The following is a 5,000-nucleotide window of genomic DNA, read 5'->3' on the forward strand; positions in this document are numbered from 1 at the left end:
CAAAGGCCGGCGTTCGCGGTGGCCGGGGCGCTGTAAGGCGACCCGCGAGCCGGAGGAGCCGCCCGCCCGAACACCGGCGCGAGGCCGGCCGGCGGGGGCCCTCCGAAGGCGGGTCTTGGATGCCGTTCGTACGTGGGAGAAGGTGCGGCGTGTCGCGGGCGACGGCCTGCTGCCGAGGCTCCGGAGGCTCCGGGGGCGGCGCTCTGAAAATATCCGGAAGATCGGCCGACTTGGAAAAAAATTTGAGAACCGGGGCTGAGGAGGGGGAAAATCTGGCCAGGGAGGCCGACCCGAAGTGCCTCTAAGTCGGATAGGGATTGGGCGAAACTCCCTTGGAAGTGGCACTCTGAAAAAATTTCCAAGTTTGGCTGACTTAGAAAAAATTCGAGAACCAGGATGAGGAGGGGGAAAATGTGGCCAGTCAGGCCGACCTGAAGTGCCTCTTAGGCGGATAAGGGTTGGGCGAAACTCCCTTGGAAGTGGCACTCTGAAAAAATTTCCAAGTTTGGCTGACTTAGAAAAAATTCGAGAACCAGGATGAGGAGGGGGAAAATGTGGCCAGTCAGGCCGACCCGAAGTGCCTCTTAGGCGGATAGGGGTTGGGCGAAACTCCCTTGAAAGTGGCACTCTGAAAAAATTTCCAAGTTTGGCTGACTTAGAAAAAATTCGAGAACCAGGATGAGGAGGGGGAAAATGTGGCCAGTCAGGCCGACCCGAAGTGCCTCTTAGGCGGATAGGGGTTGGGCGAAACTCCCTTGAAAGTGGCACTCTGAAAAAATTTCCAAGTTTGGCTGACTTAGAAAAAATTCGAGAACCAGGATGAGGAGGGGGAAAATGTGGCCAGTCAGGCCGACCCGAAGTGCCTCTTAGGCGGATAGGGGTTGGGCGAAACTCCCTTGAAAGTGGCACTCTGAAAATATTTCCAAGTTTGGCTGACTTAGAAAAAATTCGAGAACCAGGATGAGGAGGGGGAAAATGTGGCCAGTCAGGCCGACCCGAAGTGCCTCTTAGGCGGATAGGGGTTGGGCGAAACTCCCTTGAAAGTGGCACTCTGAAAAAATTTCCAAGTTTGGCTGACTTAGAAAAAATTCGAGAACCAGGATGAGGAGGGGGAAAATGTGGCCAGTCAGGCCGACCTGAAGTGCCTCTTAGGCGGATAGGGGTTGGGCGAAACTCCCTTGAAAGTGGCACTCTGAAAAAATTTCCAAGTTTGGCTGACTTAGAAAAAATTCGAGAACCAGGATGAGGAGGGGGAAAATGTGGCCAGTCAGGCCGACCTGAAGTGCCTCTTAGGCGGATAGGGGTTGGGCGAAACTCCCTTGAAAGTGGCACTCTGAAAAAATTTCCAAGTTGGGCTGACTTAGAAAAAATTCGAGAACCAGGCTGAGGAGGGGACCATCTGGCAAGGGAGTCCGACCTAAAGTGCATCTAAAGCGGATATGGGTTGGTCGAGCCTCCCTTGATTTGCCCTGGAGCTCCCACGTCTTAAAAAGGTCTCTCCTATAATTGTACACCAACCATTTTGAGGTTTGGGTGCAAACCTCTCGAATGGGGGGACTCGGTCCCCTATCTACAGCGCCCCTAATGACGACAGGTGGTACTGCGCCCCTGGTAGCCCGGCCATTGAAAATGAATGGGCCCATTCATTTCAATGGGGAATTTCGACCCCTGGTTGCCCGCCATTCATTTCAATGGGGAATTTCGACCCCTGGTCGCCCGCCATTCATTTCAATGGGGACTTTCGACCCCTGGTTGCCCGCCATTCATTTCAATGGGGGATTTCGACCCCTGGTCGCCCGCCATTCATTTCAATGGGGGATTTCGACCCCTGGTAGCCCGCCATTCATTTCAATGGGGGACTTCGACCCCTGGTAGCCCGCCATTCATTTCAATGGGGGACTTGGACCCCTGGTAGCCCGCCATTCATTTCAATGGGGGATTTCGACCCCTGGTCGCCCGCCATTCATTTCAATGGGGGACTTGGACCCCTGGTAGCCCGCCATTCATTTCAATGGGGGATTTCGACCCCTGGTCGCCCGCCATTCATTTCAATGGGGGATTTCGACCCCTGGTAGCCCGCCATTCATTTCAATGGGGGACTTCGACCCCTGGTTGCCCGCCATTCATTTCAATGGGGGATTTCGACCCCTGGTCGCCCGCCATTCATTTCAATGGGGGATTTCGACCCCTGGTAGCCCGCCATTCATTTCAATGGGGGACTTGGACCCCTGGTAGCCCGCCATTCATTTCAATGGGGGATTTCGACCCCTGGTAGCCCGCCATTCATTTCAATGGGGGACTTGGACCCCTGGTAGCCCGCCATTCATTTCAATGGGGGATTTCGACCCCTGGTCGCCCGCCATTCATTTCAATGGGGGATTTCGACCCCTGGTAGCCCGCCATTCATTTCAATGGGGGACTTCGACCCCTGGTTGCCCGCCATTCATTTCAATGGGGGACTTCGACCCCTGGTTGCCCGCCATTCATTTCAATGGGGGACTTCGACCCCTGGTTGCCCGCCATTCATTTCAATGGGGGATTTCGACCCCTGGTCGCCCGCCATTCATTTCAATGGGGGACTTCGACCCCTGGTTGCCCGCCATTCATTTCAATGGGGGATTTCGACCCCTGGTTGCCCGGCATTCGTTCCTATGTGGCGGGGGATTTCAACCCCAGGTCGCCCTCGTGTGGTTCTTTTTGGCGCAGCTGACCGGGCTCCGCTGCTCATGGAGGTTTGCTAGTGGAGGATAACCCCCTGCCTGGGCAACTCGAACGCCCGGCATTCGTTCCTATGTGGCGGGGGATTTCAACCCCAGGTCGCCCTCGTGTGGTTCTTTTTGGCGCAGCTGACCGGGCTCCGCTGCTCATGGAGGTTTGCTAGTGGAGGATAACCCCCTGCCTGGGCAACTCGAACGCCCGGCATTCGTTCCTATGTGGCGGGGGATTTCAACCCCAGGTCGCCCTCGTGTGGTTCTTTTTGGCGCAGCTGACCGGGCTCCGCTGCTCATGGAGGTTTGCTAGTGGAGGATAACCCCCTGCCTGGGCAACTCGAACGCCCGGCATTCGTTCCTATGTGGCGGGGGATTTCAACCCCAGGTCGCCCTCGTGTGGTTCTTTTTGGCGCAGCTGACGGGCTCCGCTGCTCATGGAGGTTTGCTAGTGGAGGATAACCCCCTGCCTGGGCAACTCGAACGCCCGGCTCCCCCCCGGTCCGCTGGAGCTCCTCCAACGGCCAGCAACAAGCCCCGAAGACGGGCGCGCTCCCCGCGGTCCGCTGGAGCTCCTCCAACGGCCAGCAACAAGCCCCGAAGACGGGCGCGCTCCCCGCGGTCCGCTGGAGCTCCTCCAACGGCCAGCAACAAGCCCCGAAGACGGGCGCGCTCCCCCCGGTCCGCTGGAGCTCCGCCAACGGCCAGCAACAAGCCCCGAAGACGGGCGCGCTCCCCCCGGTCCGCCAACGGCCAGCAACAAGCCCCGAAGACGGGCGCGCTCCCCGCGGTCCGCTGGAGCTCCTCCAACGGCCAGCAACAAGCCCCGAAGACGGGCGCGCTCCCCCCGGTCCGCTGGAGCTCCTCCAACGGCCAGCAACAAGCCCCGAAGACGGGCGCGCTCCCCGCGGTCCGCTGGAGCTCCTCCAACGGCCAGCAACAAGCCCCGAAGACGGGCGCGCTCCCCGCGGTCCGCTGGAGCTCCTCCAACGGCCGGCAACAAGCCCCGAAGACGGGCGCGCTCCCCCCGGTCCGCTGGAGCTCCGCCAACGGCCAGCAACAAGCCCCGAAGACGGGCGCGCTCCCCCCGGTCCGCCAACGGCCAGCAACAAGCCCCGAAGACGGGCGCGCTCCCCGCGGTCCGCTGGAGCTCCTCCAACGGCCAGCAACAAGCCCCGAAGACGGGCGCGCTCCCCGCGGTCCGCTGGAGCTCCTCCAACGGCCAGCAACAAGCCCCGAAGACGGGCGCGCTCCCCCCGGTCCGCTGGAGCTCCTCCAACGGCCAGCAACAAGCCCCGAAGACGGGCGCGCTCCCCGCGGTCCGCTGGAGCTCCTCCAACGGCCAGCAACAAGCCCCGAAGACGGGCGCGCTCCCCGCGGTCCGCTGGAGCTCCTCCAACGGCCGGCAACAAGCCCCGAAGACGGGCGCGCTCCCCCCGGTCCGCTGGAGCTCCGCCAACGGCCAGCAACAAGCCCCGAAGACGGGCGCGCTCCCCCCGGTCCGCCAACGGCCAGCAACAAGCCCCGAAGACGGGCGCGCTCCCCGCGGTCCGCTGGAGCTCCTCCAACGGCCAGCAACAAGCCCCGAAGACGGGCGCGCTCCCCCCGGTCCGCTGGAGCTCCTCCAACGGCCAGCAACAAGCCCCGAAGACGGGCGCGCTCCCCGCGGTCCGCTGGAGCTCCTCCAACGGCCAGCAACAAGCCCCGAAGACGGGCGCGCTCCCCGCGGTCCGCTGGAGCTCCTCCAACGGCCAGCAACAAGCCCCGAAGACGGGCGCGCTCCCCCCGGTCCGCTGGAGCTCCGCCAACGGCCAGCAACAAGCCCCGAAGACGGGCGCGCTCCCCCCGGTCCGCTGGAGCTCCTCCAACGGCCAGCAACAAGCCCCGAAGACGGGCGCGCTCCCCCCGGTCCGCTGGAGCTCCTCCAACGGCCAGCAACAAGCCCCGAAGACGGGCGCGCTCCCCGCGGTCCGCTGGAGCTCCTCCAACGGCCAGCAACAAGCCTCGAAGACGGGCGCGCTCCCCGCGGTCCGCTGGAGCTCCGCCAACGGCCAGCAACAAGCCCCGAAGACGGGCGCGCTCCCCGCGGTCCGCTGGAGCTCCTCCAACGGCCAGCAACAAGCCCCGAAGACGGGCGCGCTCCCCCCGGTCCGCTGGAGCTCCGCCAACGGCCAGCAACAAGCCCCGAAGACGGGCGCGCTCCCCCCGGTCCGCTGGAGCTCCTCCAACGGCCAGCAACAAGCCCCGAAGACGGGCGCGCTCCCCCCGGTCCGCTGGAGCTCCTCCAACGGC

This window comes from Leptonotus elevatus, unplaced genomic scaffold, assembly GCF_054856555.1.
Source record: "Leptonotus elevatus isolate MCC_2025b unplaced genomic scaffold, RoL_Lele_1.0 HiC_scaffold_76, whole genome shotgun sequence".
Classification (NCBI taxonomy): domain Eukaryota; kingdom Metazoa; phylum Chordata; class Actinopteri; order Syngnathiformes; family Syngnathidae; genus Leptonotus; species Leptonotus elevatus.